The sequence below is a fragment of the Coenobita brevimanus genome, chromosome 25, assembly GCF_032717465.1.
Source record: "Coenobita brevimanus isolate Jiangsu-jjx chromosome 25, ASM3271746v2, whole genome shotgun sequence".
NCBI lineage: Eukaryota > Metazoa > Arthropoda > Malacostraca > Decapoda > Coenobitidae > Coenobita > Coenobita brevimanus.
The window spans coordinates 27659445-27685591 of NC_136978.1; positions in this window are offsets into that span (position 1 = coordinate 27659445).

Genomic DNA, 26147 nt, shown 5'->3' on the forward strand with positions numbered 1-26147 from the left:
TTCGTAAAAGCTTTGTATTTTCTCTATCTATCTATCTATTGCCAGACGCCTCAATCCCGTTTGGGGTGGCCACAAACAAATCGCCTCCAAGTCGCCCTGTCCCTCGCCATTTCACTCCCCTGCTCCCAACTCACACACCCCTCTCTCATATACCTCTCCACCCCATCTCTCCATCTCATCCTCGGCCTCCCCCTCCCTCTTTCCCCCTCCACCTCACTCACATACACTCTCTTCGTCAGTCTTTCACCCTCCATCCTCTCCACATGGCCAAACCACCTCAGTGTGTTTGTATTTTCTACTGATTCTAAATTTGTCTCCAATTTGAAACTTTGATTGACCTTCATTCTCCGAGGGAGGAAATAAAGTCTTCAATTGGTGTCATCCCAATATTCGTGTGATTGCTGGAGTTATAGTTTCACTTAAGGCAGGAAGGACATCAACCCATCTTTTCGTTTTGTTATGGGTAAAGTACTTCCATATTTTAGATTTTGAGGTTCTGTTGAAATGGTCTAGGACTTGGATTTTCGTTTCATTCTCTGTGGCACACCATTGAACTCCGTCTCTGTGCTTTTTCAGTAGGTCTTGAGTTATCTTACTAATGAAACCCAATCATTTTTTTTTTTCTGAACTTTTCTGGGAACTCGTTTCCTAAATAATGGCGTAAAGCCGTTCATGATCTCTACCCCTGTTTTCTTCCTAAAGGGTGTAGCCCAAGCATATTTGCCACAGATATGGATGACAGAATATAATTTGTACTGCTTTTTGTGTGCTTTGTATTTACGCCTATCTACCAAATCCTCCAACCACTGATCATCAATGTCTGATACTAAGACCTTCCACGTTTTTAATTTATGTCTGATGGGCTAATGGAGTGTGTACACATTTTCCTGACTCAACCCACAGTGTCTGAAGGTAGCTTAATGTTTCGAATTAGGTTGCTGATTCCAGAGTATCCTGTTCGAGAGTCATATTATAACTTCTTCAACTGGTCATCTACAGCTATATGCATTTTTTATACACTTCTAATCCAAATCCTCATTCATGCTCATGATACCTGTGATGAGTCCAGTGTAATTTTTAACGTAGTCAGGCTCGTTGGAGTTGAAAGAAATTTCACTAGCCTGTCCTGCTAGAATATCATCTGCTTTATTTCTGTCTTTGGTTCTTGGATATTAAGAATAAGCAATACTGAGTTGCTTACAAACTTCGTCTAAACTCTTCACTCCCTGAAACCCTTCCTTTAATGTTGTAGCTTCGTACCCGGAGAGCAGAATTAATATTTTCCGGTATTATTGAAACAGCTACTGGGAACATTTTCTGAAGGGATGAATGAGGCCAAACATCAAGCCATACTTACACACAAATTTTGAGAGCCTATGTGTTTGTATGCATATTAATTAAACTGGAAACTTGTACATAAATATGTCAGTGTCCTGCGTAGAGAGTATCTTGCATTCCCTTTTGCCATGCTTGTAGTATCTCTCTCTCTCTCTCTCTCTCTCTCTCTCTCTCTCTCTCTCTCTCTCTCTCTCATCATCATCATCATCACCCTTGTCATCACATCTTCCGGTTATCATTATCATGATTATTTTCATCTTCATTGATTTTTAACATCATTTTCATGCTTCCATCATCATCATCATCATCATCATCATCACATTTAGTATCATCACATTTTCTTTCTTTCTTCCTTTTCCTTCTTTCTTCTCATCATTATCACCATCACCACCACTCATTGCCTAGTATAAAATGTGCTGCATGAAATTACCATTAATCTTCAGGCAGAACACATGAACACAGAAAAATACGGTACTCACCTGTACACGTAACATACCCAACTAAGCACATGTACACGGAGAAATGCTCAGGTCACGCACATGGACACGGAAAAATACCAAAGTTACGCACAGGTACACAGAAAAATAATCATAATACGCATATATACGGTAGCGGTTATGTTCGTTACCGGTCTGGAAACTTTCAGAACAGAATCATATCTCGCAAAATTCCTCTATACCCCTCTTTCACTAACTTGGCCTAAGCTCGTCATCTCTCCATCTTGAATAACGAGTTGCATTAAGAGATTAACGCTAGAATGTGATGCTAGTAACGATGAAGTGCTACGGAAAGGTTGTAGAACCATGGTATTGCCTTATGGCACTGAGATACAGGAAATAAGCAGCAAAAGGACAAAAATCTGGTCCAAGTTAAGGTGAAATGATCAGGTCCTCATTCATTTTCACTGCATTTCCCGCTTGAGGACAGCTCGATAGTCTTTCAGGCATAGTAGGCTTCGTAGCACCTCTTCCTGGGCGATTTATCCTGCATAGAACAACTTAACACTCGCTTGCTTATCCTTAGGGTGGAGAGGAATATATTTGCTCAAGTGATCCCGCATAGTAAAAAAAAAAAAAAAAGAAGAAGAAGAAAAAGAAAAGAAAAGAAAAGAAAAGAAAAAAGAAAAGAAAAGAAAGCAAGAAAAGAAAAAGAAACAAGAAAAAACAACAAAGAAAAAATATCCGAGGCATGGAGAGGGACGCCTTTCATTGATGGCAATGTTGTACCCGGACAGAGGGCCTACCGGGATGCACAAATGTCCATTAACTCCCTCCATCTCCTGCAAGAAGGATGGTGGGTTGCAGTGCTAGCTTCTTTTAGTCCACTGAGTTCGTCTTGATGAGCCTGGGGTTGCTACTACCACTACTACTACTACTACTACTACTACTACTACTACTGCTGCTGCTTCTGCTGCTGCTGCTGCTGCTGCTGCTGCTGCTGCTGCTGCTGCTGTGCTACCACTACTACTACTACTGCTGCTCCTGCTGCTGTGGCCACTGCTACGATTACTACTACTACACTACTACTAGTACTACTACTAACTACTACTACTACTCTTAATTCACAAGTCTTGAAACTGTGAAAAGTCTACGGTTCTTTCACCTTAGCTTGGCCCAGATTGTCGTCCATTTGCAGCTTATTTCACATAGAACAGTGGCAGAAGACAATACTGCTGCTTTACATTATATCCAAAGCACTTTTTCGTGACTAGCATCATATTCCAGGTTAATGTCTTGTTGAAGTTCAGCATTCGAGATGGAGAGATGGCAATTTTAGGCCAAGTTAAAGTATAAAGAGCATGGGTCTTCTTTGTAGTCCTAGACGTGGTATCGGCATGGAGTGGTGAGAGATATGAGTCAGGGTGTGTAAGCTGGAGGAGGGCAGCTAAATGATAGAAAACAGGATGACATGGAGGCGTTTTGCTTGTAGCCAGCCATTACGGAATTAAGACGTCTGGCAACACACACACACACACACACACACACACACACACACACACACACACACACACACGGTACAAGAAAGTTGAAAATTCGAATCACCACACATTGGAGACGAAAGATTGTAGGCTCCTTACTAAGCCATGGCTTTTCTCTTGAATTCCTGCAAGCTGTATACATTTTTTTCCAGCTCTGGCAAAATCTCCTATATTGAATAGGTTTAGCTTATAAGTATACGGTCATCAATGAAATAATGTGAAGTGTGTGTGTGTGTGTGTGTGTGTGTGTGTGTGTGTGTGTGTGTGTGTGTGTGTGTGTGTGTGTGTGTCTGTGTGTTTGTGTGTGTGTGTGTGTGTGTGTGTGTGTGTGTGTGTGTGTGTGTGTGTGTGTGTGTGGTTTACTATGTAGAAAGACTGCTGGGCCTCTGAGAACGAAGTAGTTACTCTGCACCCAGAATCAGACACATAACAAATCGACTCAGCATGCAGATCAACATTTATCCTTTTCTCCGTGACGATTCTTGCATTTTCTAATGTGGTATAACTTCGTCAGACGGCAAAATCCAGTGTGTGTTTCTAACAGTGACATTCACTCACTCAATCAGCCACTGTACATTTTTAATGAAATATGACATGAAGCAGCCACCGACTTTATCAGTGTCATACTTGTTGAACATATGAGAATGTTGAGGAGTGAAAGTATTGGTCACGACCCGTATTCTCGTTGGTCAAGGAAGCTCCTCAACACCTTTACCATAGCGATTTGTTTTAGGATATAGCTGATCAACATTTTCGCGGTCTTTGGTCGCGGATCAAGTGTCCAACCTGCTCTTCAGATGCAAATCCGAGTCCAAACAAAAAATATTCACCATAGATCAGGAATTGTGTCTAGTGTCATTAAATTTCGTCTCTTAGCCTGATTAAATTTCATGTTTGGTGATACTATTTTCATTCATGGGAAAATTCGAAAACGTGACGAAAAAACGCTTAGAAAAACAAGTGGTATAAACATTCTTATGCGCTCATTCAACTTATACTCGTCATAACTCTTTTACTTTAGCAATATCATCTTTTTTACATTCATCTTGTTTTACAAAGTCTCAGCTTTTTAATGGTATTAAAATAAATCCGTTAATCCAAAGATTTTAGGGTGAAAAAATGATCGGAAAAGAAACACTTGAATGTGTGGATTTTCAGCTGATGAGGGAGAGCGGGGGGGATTCAACTTATACTCGTCATAACTATTTTACTTTATGCAATATCACTTTCTTTTTTCTTTCTTCATATTCTTCAGAGTTTCAGTTTTCTGACGGTATAACGGCATAAAACAAATCTGCTACTCTAAATATTTTGAGGTGAATAAAATTATCAGAAAAGAAAAAAAAATAGAGCACGTGGATTTTCAGCTGGCGAGGGAGAGCAGTGGGGGGGGGGGGCAAGGATGGTTCTGCTGGCTGGAGGGTGGTTGGACCGCGAGTGTTAATATCCGTTTATACGTTGGTTATGCAGTGTTAGGCAACATTAGAAGGATTTACGTATCACAGAAGAGGACAGTAAAGTCCAACAGTAAAATGAATAATTTAAGAAAAGGTGTTAGAAAACTTCTTTACCCGACGACAATACGAACCGTGGTGTTTGTGCTGTGAGGTGAGTTTGAGGTGCGTGGGTGGGCACATGGAGTGTCACTGTAACTTGAAGAAAGGAATCCACAAGGTGCAACTACAGACATGTATGAACGTCAAAGTAATATGGGAGGGGATGTGTTTAGGGGGTATTGGTGATGTGTCTGGGATGTGTGGAGGATTACACTATAGGCGTGTTTTTGTCGTCCAAGCTGAAGCTTGGGATTCAAAGCGCGTCTTGGGGCGCTTGGTTTGTGTCCACAAAAACGGTCCAGGATACGTAGAACCGAAAAATTACGTGACAATCACCAAGTAAACAGAGGGATTCGCCGAAGAAGATTTTTGACGAATATGCAACTTACATGTAGCCGTTATTTGTGCTGAACTGGCTCTATATGTCGTTAATATTAGCCACCTGCACACTAATTTTATGTACATAATGATAATTTCATGATATTTATCATTTATGTGTCCTTGCTGGCCAATCTCACTCTCCCCAAGCTACACCAAGACTGCTCCCGACCACACTTGGGTGAGATACGAAGACGGTCTTGGTTTCGATGACAGACGCTTGGGCCGGCTTTGTATCACTTTGACCGACAAAAACGGGGTACCTTGGTTTCACCGAAGATGGCTTCGAATCCGATCCCTCAGCTTGGACGACAAAAATGCGGCTTATGTAACAAACTTAAACCAAGTTTTTGTTTATATTGATTTTTACTATATTTCTGATCAGTGTCAATGCATAGATTCTGGCTATGCAACTTTGTGTAAATCTTGAGTTACAGGAATTATGCGGCAACATATGTATCATTCAAGGACAGGAACTGCAACTTGTTACCATTTCGAGAATGGTGAGAATGTCAAAGAATTTATATATTTCCGGGTGTATATTATGGATATAAGTAGAAAATGAGCAAACAGTAACATCACAAGGAATGCAGGACACATAGTACTATATCTAGAAATGAACTTTTGATTTTGACTTTCTTCTGTAGCTCTGTTGACAATCGTGCAACAATCCCCCAAAGTAATCGTGCATCATCGCCTCGTTCCACCTGCCCTGATATCTGGTTTCCATCAGCAGAATGTCCTGGTGGAACTGTTCGCCATGCTCTTTGCTGACCATACCCAAGTTGCTTTTGAAGAAATCAAGTTGGGAATGTTGATAGTGCAATTTGACTGACATTCTGTATCCAAGCCAGTAGAATAAGCTGATCAGGTCATAGACGAGGTATGTGGAATCTGGTCTCCTCTGGTTGCCAAGAAAACCTTCCATAACCCCTCTGAAATCATTCCAAGTGCGGTCCTCATCATTGGTCATTTTACCCTGGAGTTCACAACTTGCAAGCATTTTTCGAACTTGCAGCCCGGTGAATATGCCAGCCGTCATCTTTGCCATGCTCAGCTTGGGAAACAGTGATTGGATATGCAGAAATGCATTGCCATCCTTGTTGATGGCTTTCACGAATTGTTTGACAAGACCATGTTTTATGTGTAGCAGTGGTAGCAATACCTTCTCTCCGGAGATCAGTGGAGCTCTCCGAACGTTGCATGAGCCTGGTGTGAGACTCTCTCTGAGAGGCCAGTCTTTCCTCACAAAATATTCTGCATCACTCGGGCTGTCCCACAAGCATACATAACATGTGTACTTCGTATAACCGCCTTCCATTCTAAGTAGGAAAGAAATCATTTTGAAATCACCACAAACCTCCCAATTGTGATCTTAATACTTGATCTTTGTCAGACAAATCTTCACATTCTCATAGCCTTCTTTTTTTTTTCCACAGAATGTGCAAGGAATTGATGGGAGTTCATTGCCATTATGCAAAAGAACAGCTTTTAGGCTCACCATGGAACTGTCTATGAAGAGTTGCCATTCTGAGGCCTTGTAATCCACTCCCATGGCTTGGAACAAACCTTTAACATCAAAACAATAACATCACGAAGTTTCTTCACAAAATTTAACGGATGCAAACTTGCCATGGCGATTCCTATAACTCAGCTTGCAACTGGGATCCAACAAGTTCCATTCACTTAAACGTGACACCAGCAGCTCAGCATTGGACTTGGTGAGTCCTAAATCTTGGACCAAGTCATCCAGTACTTGCTGACTGGAAAAGTGTGGAGTGTCTCTGGAACATTCTCCAACATACGATTCATCATCACTTTCCCCTCCATCTTCAATGATGTCCTCATGGTCAGAGACAACTTCCAGGTCCGCAGAAGGGGCCGGAATCACCAGCTTATCGTTGTGAGATACTGAAGAGGTCGAAGAATGCATATTTGAATATACAATGTTCTTTCTTCCCTTAATGCTCTTCGCACTACTTAAATCAACAATGCAAAAATAACAATCGTCGTGGTGATTCGAAGGTTCTCACCACACTCTTGGAACTAAGAAAGGCATCTTCTTGCTCCTCGTAGCCAAGCTTCAAGCACAGAACGACAATTACCACAAGCATAGTGCTGAGCCCAATCCTTATCTTCATCGCCCATTGCCACACCAAAATATGCTTTGTATGTACGAGAAGATATGGTATCAAGGTGGATTTTGTGTTTGGTCATCTATGGTCCAATATATTATCCACATACACAACAAAATGTATCAGCTGAGGGCTTGCAAGAATGTCTACTGGTCATTCTCATCAATAGTGTCATGAGTTCGCGCGATCCTATATTTAAATAAATTCGTGACATTAAACTTTGGTGGGAAACCGCAAATTCTAGTGAAATCCCAGTATGTATCACTCAGTCAACCGCCATGTATTCACCCAATCAGGAGTATTTTCAGAACCATTTTTCACTTTCATTAGTGATCGTCTTTGTGCGTGACATTAGCACCTCCGCTGGGTGATTTACTGTGAGTGTGTATCGCTCACACTAAATTCGTTAGCTGTTAGCAAGTACGGCCCTCTCTCACCTCTCTCTCTCACAATTTGAATTCAGTCAGTCATGGATCATCATGAGATAAGGACTGTTGTGCTCCAGCCAAGCAGCGCCGTCGTTGTACAGCGAGTTCCTGAATCTCCACCTAGTGTGAGCCGGCAAGAGGTTTAGCACGTGTGGCAGTGTCCTTCCTCAGCAACGACGCCCAGTCCATCCCGCCTAGCCCCTTTTCTGACCAGTATTTCTTTCGTTTTTCCTAGGTTTAAGAGTTTAGCTTTTGAGTGAGCAAGTGAGTGTGTTCTCCTTATTTTGAATTCATTTTTTAAACATGTAACATAAATTTAACTCATTGTAATCAATAAATTAACAGTTCTTTTTCTTGAGCTTAATGTAATGTAAACTCGTGTTTTATTTCTCCATATTAACCCGCCCCATCCCGACGTTTTTGGACCTTTTTTTTTTGGCTCAAACATCCGCTTTTGGTGAGAAACATTGAAAATTCATAGAGAAATCGCTCACCTGAGGTTTAAAATACCGGATTTAGGTACAAGTACTTCCTTACCTGACTGGGTTTTCTAACAGGCTGGCACCAAAGAAAACGAGTTCTATGGGAGGGTAACTATTTTATCCACTCATAAACAGTATTTATTTATTTACTTGGTACGAATTTATATGTAGTACAAGAGTATATTGGTTTTCAAACAGCAATATAGGCATTATAAGCATTGTTTCACTCACTAACTCATCACCATTCATGACCTTTTTTTCCCACATTACCTGATCATCATTTCTGACTGTTTCTTCCTCTAATGCTATGTAAACTTTGTCCTCCACATTGTCATCGATTGGGGAATCACTCTGGCCCTGAATGTCTTTATTGGCCAGGTCACTGGTAACAGGTGAATTGCCGAGACAATGGCGTGCAGGGGTGGGGAGAGGTTATGCAGTGTAAGGCATTGTTCCTGCTTGGCATCTTGTAGAGGAATAGAGGAAGGTGTCCCGTGTATACGTGCCAAAAATCACTCGCGAAATCACTCGCGAAAATTGAAAATTGTGATAATTAAGGACCTTGCAGTGTTGCCGCGTTAATTCACGTCGCCGGGACGGCGCAGGTTAAGTTTATTCTAGTTGCAGCTCTTAGTTTGCATTATTCATAACTGGTACTTAGGCCAGTCCTTTTGTATTAACCCTTTAACCGTGGGCATTGTTTTGCCCCGACTGGCCTCTCCCACGGGGGTTCCAGCCAAAATGTAAACAAACTTTAAACCTCTATAACTCTGCACAGAATAAATCTAGAACGAAAAATAAGGTACCATTAGAAAGTACTAACCTTTGGCTTTGCAATGATGTAGGTTTCATGATTTCGTTGACTATCACTGGATGGACAGTGCCATTAGAAGTGAGCGATCTAAAATCACTATTTTTCGCTCACACACCATTACCTTCGCTCACACACCATTACCAAATGCCAACCTCATTCTGATAATAATACTATAAACATATATGAGCACTGCACATACAATAAACACCCACTCTGTGTTCACTGAGGCAGGTAAAAGGCACTGTAATTGCCTGCACTTCACTGCCACATCAGTGATGTTGTAATCACTATTTTTAGCTCACACACCATTACCAAATGCCAACCTCATTCTGATAATAATACTATAAACATATATGAACACTGCACATACGATAAACACCCACTCTGTGTTCACTGAGGCAGGTAAAAGGCACTGTAATTGCCCGCACTTCACTGCCACATCAGCGGTGTTGTTATCACGAGTTGTCGCTCACTCTCCGTTACCAAATGCCAACCTCTTTCTGAGGATAATACTATAATCATTTATGAACACTGCTCATATGATAAACACGCATTCTGTGTTCACTGAGGAGGCAAAAGGCACTGTAATTGCCTGCACTACACTGCCAAATCAGCAGTGTTGTCACTCACACAGCTGGACAGATACTGATGCGTGTTTGGTCAGGGGTGGGGTGGGGGGCCCAGGGGGTGGGAGGTGGGGGCACGGGGGGGGGAGGAGGGAGGTGGGGGTCGGCTGGAGTGAAAGAACTTAATAGCTACTCTCCCTTGAAACAATTGGCGCACGGAAAAAACGCACGGTATTCAAAATATTCACAGACATTCAAGAATGACACCCGCGGTTTGGTCCAGTTTTTGCAACGTCATTCTGGGATGACACCCGCGGTTAAAGGGTTAAGCTTAAAATCCATTGTGCAACCAGGAGTTAATGCACCAGCAACAACCTGTTTATCATTAATAGCATTAGTTATTGATTGTCAGGGGTGGAGTCACTTTCTCCAGAGGCTAACAGTACCAATAAACAGCACGTGTGAGTAATTAGTCTCTACTGTGAACTGTTGAGAAAGTTTATAAATTCTCGTCCTTAGAGAATCGGCAAAGTAAGCCGGCATAAGGTTATCATTGCTTGATTTTCATAAGTCAATTCTTTGTCCTATTCTCAAGCATTATTGAATATTATTCTTTAGTATGCATACTCTCAAAAACCCTGTGACATCTGATGACCTCGCCAGGATATTAACTCCTAGCTCTAAAGTTATTCACAAGATAATATTCACTCACTCATACTTAGGTATTTATCATTAAAGTCTATAGGCACTATCTTACTGGTGATTATTGATTCAGTTCTATTAATTTTATGTAATAGTTTTCACAGTCAGTTGTTTGTTTAATTTTCTTTCTTTACCAGTTTAATTAGATAAAACTGGTCACCACTAACCTGTACCTATATTCTTTATTCTCGATTATTGGCATCTTTCTCTGCAAAATTGCAGTCAGTACTTAGTCTTTAGTTTACTCAGACTGAGTTAGCATCATGTCTACCGACGTCTATGTACAGGAAGCTAAAGATATGGGGCTTACAGACCCCAAAGAAGTTAAGGATTATATCCTCTCTCGGCTTAGTCACGAGCAGCAACGTGAGAATGATGCTCGTGAAGAGCGTCAAATTCAGTGTGAGGAACGCGAAAGAGAACGCGAACACGAGCGACAACAGCTCGAATATGAGCGAGAACAGAGTGAACATGAGCGAGAACAGTGCGAACGTGAGCAAAAACAATGTGAACTCGTTACAACAACGTGAGAGAGAACGTGAATACGAGCGTGAACAATGAGACAGAGAACGAGAACACGAACATGCCGAGCGAGAAGCACGCGAAAAACATGACCTTAAAGTGCTGAAGCTCAAGTGAGATTCCTTGGCTTCAGACACATCTGGTGCAGCTGGCTCAAGCTCCACGAGCACTCTCCCTGCACATGTTCTGGCGACCCCACACATCAAGCTTCCCCCATACAAGGAAGGCAAGCGAATCGAGCCATACATAGCTCATTTTGAAGACATGGCTCAACTTTACCAGCTGGATGATGCAGCTAAGCGGCTTCAGTTTCTAAGCCTGTTTGAGGGCCCTCCCCTCGATATGCTTCACAGAATTCGTGGAGACAATCTCACGTATGAGATGATGAAGGCTGCACTCGTCAAAGCGTACTGTCTCACAGTTGATGACGCCAAGAGTCAGTTCATGAGGGCACATTAACAGGAAAAAGAGACTGCCGTTCAGTTTCTTGACCGGCTTACTGCTTACTTAGATGAGTGGATGGAGAAAGATGAAACCCCTTCCACGCGTGAGGGGATAATTGACCCTATGCTGCACATGCAGCCAGAAAAGTCGTGGGCCTACTGAACTTATGGCTCAGCTTAAGATCTGCCAGGTAAGGGATGCCAGCCAAATGGTGCAGAAGGCTGATGCATTCTTCACAGCATACGGGCATCAAACTCCCAAGCAGCATACCTGGAACAGGAAAGCTGATAAATCTGGGAAACCGTCTCAGATTAAACCCCAGCAACAAGGCCGTTCTCAGAATAATGGCCAAGGTCCAAAACCACAGAGGAAGGACCAGGGGCAAAACACTCAAACACCTGAGTGGAAGCAGTACAACAAGTACCCTAACCAACAGCAGTATCAGCCACGCAATCGACCGTCGGGACTATCCTTTTCAGTACCAGCCCCTCGGAGGCAGGAGGCGAACACAGCCTTCATTCCTCAGCAGCAGCACAGTGGTGTTGTCCCTAGCAGTACGGGTACTTCCCCACAGTTCACTAGTCCCCCATCAACAGTGAACCCTCCTCCACAGGAGGCCAATGCTCCGTCTCCACAGACAGTGAGTACAACCCCTCAAAGTATCTAATTCTCGGGGCACCATGTTTGCCGCATCATTATTCAGCAGCCTAATCAGTGGCTGGCTGCTTCCTCCACAGACCCTCCCACAGGTGAGTGCATTTCTTGTTCAGCCAGGGTTTGTGGGAGACATTCCTGTGAAGGTCCTGAGAGACAATGGGTCCTCAGGTTGCTCTGTCAGGCAGAGTCTAGTTCGGCCTGAGCAGTACACAGGTCGACAGATCCAAGCTAACCTTATTGATGGAACAGTGAGATTGTTCCCTGAGGCACGTATCCAGGTGGCATCTCCATTTTACACTGGCGCGGCAGTCGCAGTTGTCATGCCAGAACCTTTATTTGACCTTATCATAGGCAATATTCCCGGTGCCAAGTATAGTTGCACCGAAGATGACGTTCCTCTGACTTCAGCTGCAGTAACACGAGCCATGGCTGAGGCTCTAAACTGTGTCACCCCGGTGACCATTGAATCGCCGCATGATCTGATGTGTAGCCAAGTTGTTGTTCAAGAACAACATTCTGACCTGACACTTGCTGCCGTGTGAAAGAAACAAAAGGGTAGAGTGACAAAGTATTCACGGGGAGGTCAAGCCAAGTTCCTTCGCAAACAAGGACAGCTGTACCGTGAGTCACAAACACCCAAGGGCAAGGTTCGACTGCAGTTTGTCGTTCCTGCCAAGTACTGCCAAGCAGAGTTAGAATGGGGTCATTGTTCAGCCTCAGGAGGTCACATGGGCAAAAGGAAGACCCAGGGCCATATCCGAGCTGACTTTTTCTGGCCAGGGAAGGGACGAGAAATAGATAGTTTTGTGCATTCCTGCAATGTGTGTCCACGTACCATTAGTCAGGGACATGTCCTTCCTGTGCCGTTGAACCCACACCCATAATCTCTGAAGCAGTTGAGAGACAGGGTAGTGGTGAAGTTGGTGTAGACCTGACGTATCGCCCGTTGGCCCCACAGGACACAGTATGTCCAGGGCCTGTACACGCATATATACCGTAAGTTAAGGGGGAAGTTTGAGAACCCCGCAGAGACAGTCCGAGGCTGTGTATGAATTACCTTGTGGAACGTCTCGAGCTGTGGACCTCTCTGAGGATTCCCGGAGAATGCACAATATCCACATGAGTGTTCACACCCATGGTGGGTGTTAAAATGTGACCTGCCCGAGATTGGGTAGGGGTTCTCAGGTTCCTGTCATTAATCATAAGTGTAGTGTTAGGTTAACCAGTAAACTGCTTGTTCTAAGAAATTTGTAAATTCAAGAACTGGCACGTTTCCTGGTTAATAATGTTAGGTTAACTAGTAAACTGCTTGTTCTAAGAAATTTGTAAATTCAAGAACTGGCACGTTTCCTAGTTAATAAGATTAACCAGTAAACTACAAGGGTTTTGAGACATTTGTAAATCCAAAGACTATGTTTCATGGTTATCATAACATAAGTACTGATTGCTAGGCATAGAGAGAGAAATAACACTTTTGATGCTCCACCTTGATTCCTTTCACAGGTGCAGGTGGCAGGTGCAGCATTGTCGTGCAGATCAGTTGGTCGTCCCTGTCGCATGCTGCCGCCTCTTCTCATCTGTCTCGTCATCTCTTTCCTGTTAATTTGTATTACATGGTTTTACACGTAGGCACAGTTACACCACAACTGTCACAAATACACCGTGTATTATATACATCACGCTACATAACAATTAGTTGTTAATGTAGCTAACTTTTCACTCAGTTTGACCTGAGTACAGGATTTTTCACCGTCGTCACGGAGTTTTTTCCTCAAGTTTGCTTCTATTAACGTAAATACGAGTTTTTTTTTTCGCTCACTGGCGACTGTGACTTTCTCCTGTAGCAGGATAGCACACACACACCACAGTGTGAATCTTGTGTGACTGAGTTAGGATTTATATGTATGTATATTGAAATTTTTTTTTCCCTGAGAAAAAAAAAATTCATTTTGATGGGGAGCGATCCCATATTTAAATAAACTAGTGACATTAAACTTTGGTGGGAAACTGCGAATTCTGTTGGAATCCCAGTATGCATCACTCAGCCAACTGCCATGTATTCACCCAATCGGGAGTAATTTCAGAACCATTTTTCACTGTTTCATAAGTGATCATCTTTGTGCACAACATTAGCACCTCCGCTGAGTGATTTATTGTGAGTGTGTATCGCTCACACTAAATTTGTTAGTCATTAGCAAGTACGGCCTGCTCTCGCCTCTCTCTCTCACAATTTGAATTCAGTCATTCTTGGATCGTCGTGAGATAAGGACTGTTGTGCTCCAGCCAAGCAGTGCTGTCGTTGTACAGCGAGTTCCTAATCTCCACCTAGTGTGAGCCGGCGAGAGGTTTAGCATGTGAGGCAGAGTCCTTCCTCAGAAACGACGCCCAGTCCATCCCATCTAGCCCCTTTTCTGCCCAGTATTTCTTTCGTTTTTCCTAGGTTTAAGAGTTTAGCTTTTGAGTGAGCAAGTGAGTGTGTTCTCCTTATTTTGAATTCATTTTTGCAATGTAACGTAAATTTAACTCATTGTAATCAATAAATTAACGGTTCTTTTTCTTGAGCTTAATGTAATGTAAACTCGTGTTTTATTTCTCCATATTAAGCTTATTCTAGTTGCAGCTCCTAGTTTGCGTTATTCATAACTGGCACTTAGGCCAGTCCTTTTGTATTAAGCTTAAAATCCGTTGTGCAACCAGGAGTTAATGTACCAGAAAGAACCTGTTTATCATTTATTAATGATAAATAGGTTCTTGCTGGTGCATTAGTTATTGATTGTCAGGGGTGGAGTCACTTTCTCCAGAGGCTAACAGTACCAATAAACAGTGCGTGTGAGTAATTAGTCTCTGCTGTGTACTGTTGAGAAAGTTTATAAATTCTCGTCCTTAGAGAATCGGCGAAGTAAGCCGCCATAAAGTAATTATTGCTTGATTTTCGCAAGTCAATTCTTTGTCCTGTTCTCAAGCATTATTGAATATTATTATTTAATACTGCATACTCTCAAAAATCCTGTGACAAATAGAAACACCATATGGAACAGATCAAGAACACGTTAACCAACCAAACTAGCAACGTGAGACTAGCTCATCAAATGAACTGACTCGATCCGCAATGCATGACGTAATTATGATCATGTCAGTGACATTTGCATGGACGCAGACGGTGTGTGTGTGTGTGTGTGTGTGTGTGTGTGTGTGTGTGTGTGTGTGTGTGTGTGTGTGTGTATGTGTGTGTGTGCGCGTGCGTGTGACGTGGGAAATGATACGTCATCAGCCATTACAATGTCACGCAGTAACAAGACTGGAAATAAACAATGGCCAATTGTTGGAAAAAAAAAAAAAATAGAGATAGATAAACAAAACAAACGTCATTGGAATCAGCGTGGAAAACTGAGTCTGATAAGACCAAAAAATTTTATAAACATTCTTACACAGTGGATTATTGCTGGTGTGTCTGGGGTGTGAGGGGGTATTTGTGGTGTGTCTGGGGTGTATTGAGGGGGTATTGGTGGTGTGTCTGGGGTATGCTGAGGGGGTATTTGTGGTGTGTCAGGTGTGTGTTGAGGGAGGTGGGGGTTATTCCGTTTATTCCTGTGAGGTAGGGTCAGGATTCCTGGGGACTGAATGTTAAGTAAATGAGAGTGTGGTCCATTCACTGGGAGAGACTTTTGATAATTTTCTCCTGTCAGGTTTTTGCTTGCTCCCTGAACCTTATCTGGGAAAAAAGCTCTGGATGGTGCTGCTGCTGTTGATGATCCTTACTATTAGTTGTTTCCTCCTTCTCCTCCTCCTTCATCTGTACCTCTTCATCTTTCTCCTTCTCATCTCCATCATCATCATCATCATCTTATTTGGACACAATAACAAGGTAGGATCCGGAAACAGGAAAACAACAAAAGTAGGAGAACTATCATCAGAGTATCTTAAGGTCATTTGAGGGAAGGTGGTGGATAAACGGCCAGGGGAGTGACCTATTGTACGTCTAAATGCATGTTCGATTCCAGTTTAGGAGAGAGATCAATGTGATCTGAATAACTAAGACTTCACTGGCCTTCCACATCACCTACGAACATATTGTTACATCCACGTCCCACACTGCCACAGGCTCCAACAGCAGTAGTTTAGAATAGGAAGAACGTCGCCCAGTAAACCATTCTTCGTAGGGTCAGCCTTTCAATGTAACCAAAATCAATGCAGGCGTCATAATAACATAGACTTCTCACATTCGTAGTCTTTATCTTCCAAGTAATTACACTGTATGCTTCCTTACTAAACTCCACTTTTTTCACAAGTAACGGAGCTACACTAACTTAACAATGTCACAGTCAAACTGACTCCTGTATTCTCTCCCCCATCCATTTATAACTTTCCTTGCTACTCGAATTCCAGGACGCACGCCTAGCAACATAAATTTTCTATGTCGCAGACATCCAAAATATTTCAGAGCTTTTTTACACTATGTAGCACTCTAAATGCTTTATTATACAAACATAAATTAAATTATATAATTTGACAATCATCTTGGTAAAACATTAAAGAAAAAAATAAAATTAATGCATAACTTTACAAAATACCCTTGCTCACAACAGCAGGCTACCTGGAAACTCTCACTAGCAACTGAAAAGGCACGAACCACTGGGAATTTTCCAGTACAAACGAGATAGCTCTCCTGCTTCCTCATACTATCCCCCCCCCCCTAGTTCTTTTGTCATCCCGACAAAACTACACAATATTTACAAACATAATCCTTAATCAAAACTAAACATTTAAACACACACAAAATAGTCTCTCTACTTATCAGGTGTTCTATGCCACTCCTGTTGACATCCCTGCTTCCCCACACAGTCCACTCCTCCTGGAATGACTCAGTCCTCATCCTGATTCACTTCTTCCTTTGGGACACTGTCACCATCCTCTTGTGCTTCAGGTCCACGGTCCTTCTCAACGTCATCTGCTGTGAATGAGCACGATTCCTTGAAGATATCCCAGTTGTAATATCCTGGCCAACAGACAATTCCTGTGTACCACCTTTGGGCGAGACTTCCTGCCTCCCTGAATCCGGTACGTTTCGTCTGACAGGCAGTCCATCACAGCATAGGGGACATCCCACTGGCTTTGAAGCTTCGGTGACTGTCCCTTCTTCTGGTAAGGATTGCATAGCCAAACTTTGTCATCATCCTTAAAGCACATCTCACTTGCCCTGGCATCATACATGCACCTCTTAACTTCACCTGGAAACTTTAGAGTTTCTTGAACTTGATATATCTCAGCCAGTCTTTTCTGAAGATGCTTCACATAGCAGGAGGTGTGTGTAGGTAGCTCTTCACCAGGTGGTCTTCCCAACACCAGATCAACTAGCAGTTATAGCTTGTGGTTTTACAGGGGTGTAGCCAGTAATAAAATGGATGAACTGAGGGCTTTAATTTGTACAGAGAAAATAGACATTGCCATTATTAGTGAAATTGGATGAATACAGACACTCGAGAATTTTTAGCAGAATATCAGATGAAGGGCTATAATATTTTTGTGTCAAACCGTCTGGGAAGAAAGGGGGGCGGGGTAGCTATTTATGTAAAAGATTAATTAAATTGTTACAATAAAGCAGACATTAAAGTAAATAGGGACACAGAAAGTGTCTGAGTTGAAATTAGTAACAAGAGGGAGAAATTAGTTTTAGGAGCTATTTACAGATCTCCAAAATTAAGTAGAGCAGATAGTAAATACCTCTAGGAGGAAATTAGGAAAGCGTCACAGTCCAGCTTAGTAGTAATAGTAGGGGACCTTAATCTGCCAAGGATTGATTGGAGAAATCAGACAGGGGATGCAGAGGCAGAGGAATTTCTAGAGGTAGTACAGGCTAATTTCCTTTATCAGTATATCAGGGAGCCCAACAGAGGTAACAATATACTAGATTTGATTATAGCTACTAAAGAAAATGTCATTAGTGACATAGAGGTTGGTGGACAACTTGGTAATAGCGATCATGAAGAAATTAAGTCCAGATTTATTTTTTTTTTTATTTTTTGCAAGAGGAAGAAGGAACCAAAGGCCATGAGCCCGCAGTAACAGTTCCCTCCAAGAGAAAACAAAATACAATATAGAGTTTCAAATTCAAGATCCGATCATTTTGAGATGCCTGGACACACTGCGTTTGAAAGACTGGAGATCATAGGCAGCAGGAAATACAGACAGAGGGAGACAGTTCCAGAGCTGACCTTGTTGCATAAATGAAAGACTGGGGAGTAACGGTTAACTCTTATGCATTAAAGAGTTGGACAGAAAAAGGATGAGAGTTTGCTGCCAGACTGGTGCTTCGCGCCCGTCGTAGAGGTGGAGGAATGCAAGCAGGAGAGTTCAGAGGAGCAGTGACCATTAAAGTAGCGATAGAAAAGAGGATAAAGATGCAACAGAAAAGGCGAAAAGACAGAGGTTGAAGGGAGTCAGTAAGAGTGAGGAGAGTTAAATGAGACGAAAAGCCTTTGCCTCCACCCTATTGAGAAGAGCTGTATATGGGGAGCCTCCCCATTACATGAGAGTTGTACTCCACACAGGGGGCGGATAAACCCCTGTATAGAGTCAACAATTGTGCAGGGGTGAAGAAAGTGCGGAGTCGGCTTAGCACACCCAATCTCTTGGAAGCAGATTTCTACAAGAGATGTAATATGATATTTCCAAGATAAGTCCCGAGTAAATGAAACCCCAAGCATGTTCGTTATTAAGGATGATGCAGGATTAAGCTGAATATTATTAAACATTAGTGGGTATATACCTGTGGAAGATTTTGTCAGGTTGATAGGTGTAAGAACTGAGCCTTAGATGCATTAAAGACAACCATATTATTTTTACCCCCAGTCAGAGATACGAGCCAAATCATACATTAGGTGTGTCACAGCCTCATCCCTTGCTTGCTGAAGTAACTGTTGAGATGGGCGTTGGGAACCGGGAATGGAAAGGTGAAGGGTGGAGTAGTCAGCGAATGAGTGGATAGGGTTAGATGTACAGCTTAGAAGATCATTGATGAATAAAAGGAAGAGAGTTGGTGATAGGACAGAGCCCTGAGGAACACCACTGTTGATAGATCTTAGGAGAAGAACGATGGCCGCTCTACAACAGCGGCTATAGAACGACCAGAAAGGAAGCTAGCTATGAAGGCACAGATAGAAGGATAGAAACCGGTGAGGGAGGGCAGTTTGGAAATTAAAGATTTATGCCAGACTCGATCGAAAGCCTTTGAGATGTCAAGTGCAATGGCAAAGCTTTCGCCAAAGTCCCGAAAGGAGGATGACCAGGAGTCTGAAAGGTAGGTGAGAAGATCGCCAGTGGAGCGTCCCTGACAGAACCCATACTGACGATCGGAAAGAAGGTTGTGGATAGGAAAGATGCCTTGAAATTTTTCTATTACGAATTGACTCGAAAAACTTTTGAAATACAGGACGTTAAAGCAATTGGACGATAGTTGGAGGGTTGGGAGTGGTCACCCTTCTCTTTGGGACTGGCTGAATGAGAGCAAACTTCCAGCAAGAAGCAAAGGTACAAGTTGACAGACAAAGGCGAAAGAGTTTGCCTAGGCAGGGTGTAAGCACAGAAGCACAGTTCTTGGAGAACAACAGGAGGGACCCCATCAGGCCCATATGCCTTGTTAGTACTGAGGCCAGCGTGATGGCAGAAAGTACATCAACTGAAGAAATTTTAATGTCAGCCATGAGGAAGTCAGAGGGGGGAAGTGATGGAGGAACAGCACCGGAATCGTCTAAGGTAGAATTGGAGGAGAAAGTTCTGTGCGAAGAGATCTGCTTTATCAGTAGAAGAAATAGCTACAGAACTATCAGAGTAGAAAAGAGGAGGGGAGGGTGTTTTGGTAAAGTTCTTAGAAATATTTTTTGGCAAGATGCCAGAAGGAGCGGGAAGAATTCGTGTCGGAGAGTTGAGAGCATTTAGTATGGATGAAATTATTTTTTTAGTAGAGCAAAGAACAGACTTAGGCACGGATTCTGGGCAGAAACGTAAAGATCGTGTGATTCAGGGGTGGGTTGGCTCCCGGTACCTTTTGTAGGCCCTCTCCTTGTTGGGCGGACAGCATTAGAACAAGCCGTGATTAAACCAAGGCTTTCTTGCATTAGTCAAAGGATATGAGAAAGGAATGTATGCTTCCATGCCCGAGAGAATAACCTCCGTAATGCGCAAGGCACACTCAGATGGCTCACGGCCATGGGAAGCAATAATCATTCCAGGGAAAATCAAAGAAGCTACTGCCTGAGGGGCCTCCCCAGTCCGCGGCTCCAAAATGCCACAGACGACGCTTTCACTGGAGGGTCCACAGAGCCGTACCGGAGTGATAGGACAGGTTAAGGTAATAAGGTTGTGATCGGAGGAGCCCAACGGAGAGAAAAGATTAACAGAGTAAGCAGAAGGATTAGTTGTGAGGAAGAGGTCAAGTATGTTGGAGCTCTCTCCAAGGCGGCCATTGTGGATACGGGTAGGGTGCTGTACAAGCTGCTCTAGGTCATTAAGGATAGAAAAGATGTAGGCTTGTCTCACCAGGTGGATCTGTGAAAGGAGAGGAGAGCCAAAGGTGGTGGTGAATACTTTCGAAATCTCCAAGAATGGAGATTTCAGAGAAAGGAGAAAATGGATAGAATGTGTTCCATCGTAGAAGTAAGATAGTCGAAGAATTTTTTGATAGTCAGTAGAATTAGGGGATAAGTAAACAGCACAGATATATTTAGTCAGAGAATGACAGGAAAGCCAAAGCCAGAGTGTGTGGAGAATTCAGAAGAATCAAGTTCAGGAACACGGAGAGCAAGATAAGTCGTTGCGTATATATACACAACAGCCACCTTTTGGCTTTGAAATGATTATAGAGAAAGTAGGAGGATACAGAAAAGGGTTTGCTGTCAGTTGCCTCAGACAGCTGAGTCTCCGTTAGAAAAAGAAGGTGAGGTTTAGAGGAGGAGAGGTGGTGCTCAACAGAGCGAAAGTTAGAGGAAAGGCCGCGAATGTTGCAGAAATGAAGAAGAAGAGAGTCAGACCGTGGTTCCAGGCACCTTGAGTCATCACCAGAAGACGGGCAGATGGTGGTAGGGCATTTATGGTCCCCCTCAGGGGACTCCGAGGCTTGATAAGACGACGCCATTTTGGTAAATTTTGAATAGGAAGTGTAGTGTGTACTGCGCATGTAGTTTGGTGTAGATAGTTAGAGAAAATTGTACTGGAGAGCATGCTGGCCTACTCTCTGTGTAACTGAGACACTGAAAAAGTTCAGCAAAGGGGGATGGTCAGGAACTAGTCCTGAGGGCTGATGAAACGGGAGCTCCAGCACTCCCTGTCATCAGCTTTCCATCCACCTCGGGAGTACTGCCCTGCTCGACTGGTGCTACAGTCTACTCCTCAATTTGGGATGTCTGTTCCCCTGAAAACACTTCCACCATTCCTAATTTCCGTCTAGGAGATTTCGATGGCTTAAGAACTTATTTTAGAACGGTATTCAGTAGGGAGAATAGCTATTTTAGGGAATGCCAGGTCAGTGGGGAACCCCAGGTCAGAGGTGAGGGGCAGGAAACACGTGGGAATGTGCTCCAGGTGTCTGTGGAGGGTGAGGTCATAGATAGGAGTGTAGTCCAGGTGATGAGGATTAACTCAGGTTCAGTATTAAGCAGACGTTCGACCAGTGAGAAATATAACGAGTTAGTAAATATAATACACGGAGGCCAAGATAGATATATCCTTCAAAAACCGTTTAGAAACTAATAATTCAGAACCAAGATGGTTAAACAGCAGATTAAAATCTCTCATAGGCCAAAGGAAATGAATATATAGAAAAATAAAATGTGGAGAGGAACACTTACATAACCAGTACGCAGTTTTAAATAGAGAGGTAAAGAGGGAAATACGAAAAGCAAAGGGAAGTTATGAAATTAAGATTGCTATAGAATCGAAAGAAAACCCCAAGGGTTTTTATCGAATGTACTGCATTTAAAATAAAGATAGGATAGGACCACTCGGAACAGAATCAGGTGGCATTACCAGTGAAGATAAAGAAATGTGCTCCATCCTAAATAATTATTTCACATCAGTATTCACCAAGGAAAATCTAGACCTGGTCCCTCAAGCAGCAAATATTAACGATGAGAATTCGGAAAATATTCCTAGTAAAATAACCATCATAAGGAGGATACACTGAAAGAAATTAATAAGTTAAAACCTCAAAAATCGCCAGGTCCGGATGATATATATGCAAGAATTATAAAAGAAACCAAAGAAGAATTATGTCAGCCATTTTTGACATTATTTAATGACTCTTAAATTTCAGGAGAAGTTCCAGAGGCGTGGAAGACAGCAAACGTAGTGCCCATCTTTAACCCCTACACTGTGGCATGTTTACCAATGTTTTATTGTCCCGGCTGGGGTTATTCGGGCTCTGACAGACTCTCAAAAAATATTTGCCACAACTCAGTTATTAGCCCTAGAATATTAAAATTACATATGCTTATGGCACGTACCTTCAGCTTTCTCCTGGACTGTTTGTTGAGCCTTCATCTGTTAATGCAGAACTTGTGGGAGACCTCTGAAGTTGGGTAACGAAGTCTCCACTTTACACTCCTCCCGACAACCCATAATATGATTACCACAGCCAGATATTAACACTATAAACACTACTCTATGATTTTCAAGTAGCTTGGGATCCATACTCCAAAAACACCACTGTGAAAGCAATGGAAATTACGAGTGTCTGGACTGTCGCACTTGCGCTAGTTCGCTCTTGGTACTCTGTCATTTATTATTCATAAATCCCCCTCACACATTATATTTCTATTACTATATCACACTTATATATATCTGGGAGTCTTTCTCCATAAGTTTCCTTCAGTAGTATTAGATTATTGTCACTGAAGTCATTCAATTTTTCATTCAGTAAAATACGTAGAGAGCCGCGGATTCACTTTCACTGTTATAACATAAATTATATGTACTCATATTCTTTATATTACTAATTACTTACATTACTATTTACATTTTCTACTGTATTTTCAATATTTACCCTTCTATTTTACTTACACTATGTTATTCACTGTCACTTTCAGTAAGATAAAACTATAATACACTGTTCAATCATATGTACTGAACATCCATTGCTTTCAGTTGCTATTTACACATTATTTACACATTATTTCCACATTACTCTCCTTTCCCACTTGCACTGTTAGAACTGCTTCTGGCTGGGTAATCAAAGAAGCAGGTAACACAGAGGGGAACCTGGCACCCAGCGCACTGCCAAGAGGTGCGTTTGTGCTCAGGTGTGCGGCGGGTGCTATGTGCACACACCTGACACCTGCGGATCACAGCCTTCCTCTTGTCTGTGGCAGGCATTAGCTCCAGTCTGTGCCGATCCATATATGCCCTCTGCTGAAGTCGGTTGGGAAGTGTTACTGGATGGCGCCTTGGAGTTGCTGCTGTCACTCTACCTTATCTTTCCAGCAGCTGCTGGACACAAGTCCTGGTGAACAACCTCAGGGGAGAAGGACTTGGGTATTTGACCTTCATCTTGTACAGGATGAAGGCGTTCAGCATCATCATATCTATGAGATGCAGAAAAACTTTCCTGTACCACCCAGTATTCTTCCTGAGGCAGTCGATCTCACCAATCATCATGTCGGACTTGTCTACCAGCCGTGTGTTGATATTGTAGTCCAACACAGCATCAGGTTTCATCACAGGTTCGCCTGTCCTACGGTCGACCTTCCCACTGTCTGTCATCTCCCCCTTATGTACGGTGGTGAGCATGTGCACGACTCTCTTGTCATGCCACCGTATTGCCAGCATCTTCTCAGACTTACGTAGGTGCACGTCTCCTCGCTGCGAGGTTCCTGCCTCTGTGAATTTAAGGAAGTGGGCATGATTACTTTTGACAGTGCCGCAGGAGCCAATGCCGTGTTCAGAAAGGTATTTGGCAAGTTTCGGTGCTGTATAATAGTTGTCTGTATACAGCACATGATTTCCACCAAAATACTTTTCAAGGAGCACTTTCACTACACAGCCTGAGAAGCCAAGAGGGTGTGTTTTATCCAGATCGACAGTGCTGACTGAATAAATGACGAAGTCAAGGATGCACTCTGCCTTACAGTCGCACAGTACGAAGAACTTAATTCCAAAGCGATGGCGTTTGCTTGGAATGTACTGAACAAACTGAAGACATCCTCTGAACAAAACCAAGGATTCGTCAATGACAACCTTCTGAAAGGGGTGGAAGAATGACAAAAACTTATCCTTCATTCTGCTCAGAATCTTCTCGGATCTTCCAGAGTGGGTCAGGTTTGGGAAGGTACATCGTTGTCTGCAAAGTGCAGGTTTCCTATGATGTTCCGTGGAAGCGATCTCTGGCCATGTACTTATTGGAAGGAGGGTGAGGGTAGTAGTGGGTCCATGAACCAGTATTCTTCCAACTCATGCTTCTTGGGGTGTGGTACAGAAGTATGAGGGCAAAGAACACATACAGCTCCTGCACCTCCAGCATGGACCACTGTTGCATCTTGGCTGCACCCAGGGCTCACTTGCAGCACGTTGTGATTCATACCTGTTGGTCTCATCACATATGTGCTGCATGACTTCGTCATCTAGGAAGGCCAAAAGGTAGTCCACACACTCCGCATTATCGTCAATAGTGAAGGCAGTATTGAACTCCCAGGAGCTCTCATCAAAAACTAAATGTTCAGGCACAAAATCGGACCCCTCCATCCACGTGAAGGCGTCCAGGATTCCCTGTCGTAAGTGTAGGGTGGGTGGTGGTGGTGGGTGCCTTTGAGGAAGATTTAATTGTTCAAGGTCACTCGCACTGACCCTGGGGCTGCTCGCACAGCACTAGCAGCCCTTACTCTACTACCAACTCTACTTTTACCAGTCCAGGATTTTACCTCTTCCTCTACGGCCTGCCTTCACTGTTGATGCTGGTGGTGACTCTAACGACGAAGACTCCGGAGATAAATCAACAGATGAAGAGGGAAGAAATGGAGTGAAGTGGGGCTTGGGGAACGGGGAGGTGCATCAACCTGGGACTCATGGCAGGCTGGGTCACGCGGGGGGCATTGTTCTGGGGCTAACACGCCGCCTTTTCACTCCATTCCCAAATTCCTTCCCTTGCTGCACTAACGGCTCCTTTCCCTTGGAGCTAGGGATACAACTTCCGACACTGAAGCACTCGTACTAGCACTTTCTGGCACGATTACCTCAATTCGCTCATCACACGATTCACCCGAATCGTCAAAATCACTATCCATCATCACCATGGACAATTCTGCTAGTTCACGTCATGCCACTGCAGAGTCACTAAGTCCTTTCCTGCTTCCCTCACGACTTTTTATGGGGGTAGAGGTCACGGGCCCCTTTGCAATGGGCACAGAAGCAGCAGAAATAAAGGGGCACGAGTGCGACATGGTTTGACCACAGTGGAGGACAAGGAACTAAATGCCGCAGCGCTCCTGAGAAGGCAAGGGTTGACATTGACACTGAGGCTGCCTGCTGCGAATTTACAAGCTAATTTTTTATTGGTAGAAAATCTCGACAATACATAAAGAAATAGGTAGTTCCAGGTGAATGTAAATGTCACTTAGGCTTCTCCCTTCCTTTCTGATATATATTTTTATTACAGACATCGATTACAAGGCATAATTCTGGGGAAATTACCGTAGGTAATGTAGCGACGAATGCACATGAGGTGTTGTCAGGTGATAATTAGTCAATTCCTATGTGTAACACTATCACTTACCTTATTTTTGGGGGGTATATATTATTTTGTATAAGTATAGGGCATAGGGCTTATTTCAATGGATGAAATCTGTGGAAAAATCCGGGGGAAATTTGCATAGCGCAGCGCGGCGTCGGAGATGAGAGGACAGGGTAATGGTGGGGGGGTAGGGAGGGGAGTCAGGAAGGGGGGAAAATCACTAAAATGTCAACAATGGATGGGAGGGAGTACAGATGAGATTTGGAGTGCTGACTAGTGTTGGACATTGGCAGTACTGATAGATGATGAGCAGCCACCACTTGAGACCCCGGGATAATTCAAAATAACACAGAATCACAAAAGTGACGCCCGCGGTATGATCCATTGTGGTCGAGCGTCACGAAAGTGACGTCCCGCGGTATGATCCATTGTG